At 34.5% G+C, this 1,680-nt stretch overlaps 1 protein-coding gene across 10 annotated transcripts in view; it reads right to left on the bottom strand.

Moving 5' to 3' along the window:
* LOC119594394 (ATP-dependent 6-phosphofructokinase-like) overlaps positions 1-1,680 on the bottom strand; it is a 21,652-nt gene that overhangs the window by 18,314 nt on the left and 1,658 nt on the right. The gene's annotated exons all lie outside the window — the stretch shown is intronic.

Raw genomic sequence — 1,680 nt, 5'->3', positions numbered from 1 at the left:
AGCAGCAAATACTACTACAAAGCAGCAGAACAAACTTATACATAATAAATACTTTACTATATGAACAATCATTACAGTAGAGCAGTGAATGCAGGTATCCTCTTCCTGCCCTCTCTTTTACACAAGCAGTTGGCAGTGACAGGCTTTGGCGGCATCATTGTGAATATTGCTTTTGTATTTTACAACACTTATCACTATCATGTACAATAAACCCTCGCTTTATGTAGGGATTATATTCCAAAATCCCCCATAACTGCTTGAAATCTTTGTTTACATACTACAGTTAACTGCAGAAAATACATTTGCATACAGAATTATAAAAAAAAATTACAGACATACGTATGTATATACAAAAATACTTACGTATGTTGGGAGATCTGTTTCCCCTAGAGTGGATGATGTATGATGAAGTTATAGGATCGAAGGGAGTTCGAACAGCCGGCTCATTTGCCCCAAATGAATGTGCATGAGCAGTGCCAGACATACCTTTATGGCATCTGCCACACCCTTTAACTTTTTCCCATAGTGCTTTGTTCCTGCTACAAGCTTTAACTTTCTCCCATAGTGCAGTTACTTTCCGCTGCCGTTTGGCAACATTACCAGCCTCATCACAAGCTTTACGCTTTGGCCCCATGTTGGCAAACAAGCACAAAAGCACTAATTCACAAAGAACGCATATACAAGTCACCAAAGAGCCAACAATTAACAAGTAAAAGCTATGAGCAGCTATATGTATGCACTCAACCTGCTCACTTTGCCACTGCGGTAAATAGTCCCAATTTCTATTAAATTCTTATAATTTTATCTTTCCTATATCTGATCTAATTTTATCAATTTGAGGCCCAAAAAAAGAGGATAACCAAAAATAAAGAAAAAAAAATTGCATAAAACGATGGTTTACTGTACTTTGAACAGTTTATTTCACAATGATTGCCATATTCATACACATCTATATATTTATCTATTTTTGAACATTTTTGTGATTTAATCCTTCAAGTATTTACTTTTTGCATTCAAAATGATATGATAATCAAGCATAAATAAGTGTACATATATAATGTGTCTTTAATTAAGTACCTACCTGCATTAATCTTAAAGCAGTCATAACTAGCTAAACATACTTATATAAATCTAAACAAGCAAAACAGTCTTCAGAATGATGCAACTACCACTGCCTAGCTATAGACTACCTTAATTATGCAAGCAATATCCAGAGCATGCATTCATAAATTCTTAATATCTAAGGAGTTGATAAATGTAACCCTCATAAAATTCAAGGACCAACTGTACTTTGCAATTATTAGTGATTTAGGCAAGTCAAAACGTGGTACAAACAAGTAAATGATGGTTGAAACTATGTCCGTGGCTAAGACCTTTTCAAATTCAAGTTTACAGGTCTAATATTGACAGGTTAGAGAAGAAATCAGATAAATAGAGCCACATTATTTTTGTGTGCAACAGGTATGGTGCAGCACTCATTTAAATCATCTGACAACCAAACTAATTCCTTTAAGAATTCCTTTAATTTCACTAGAGGCACCTTTTTCCCATCAAGTTTGTTTCAACTTGAATATAATTAACTATGCATAAATATTCCACTAGCATTTCCACTAGCATGGCTTAATAGCCTAAGAAACGAGATAAAGATCTAATTCTACTCAGGAGGAGGTTCTACATCTG

Source organism: Penaeus monodon, chromosome 33, assembly GCF_015228065.2.
Source record: "Penaeus monodon isolate SGIC_2016 chromosome 33, NSTDA_Pmon_1, whole genome shotgun sequence".
NCBI lineage: Eukaryota > Metazoa > Arthropoda > Malacostraca > Decapoda > Penaeidae > Penaeus > Penaeus monodon.
Note: the sequence above shows the minus strand (reverse complement) of the source record. Positions and strands in the feature narration are given on the sequence as shown.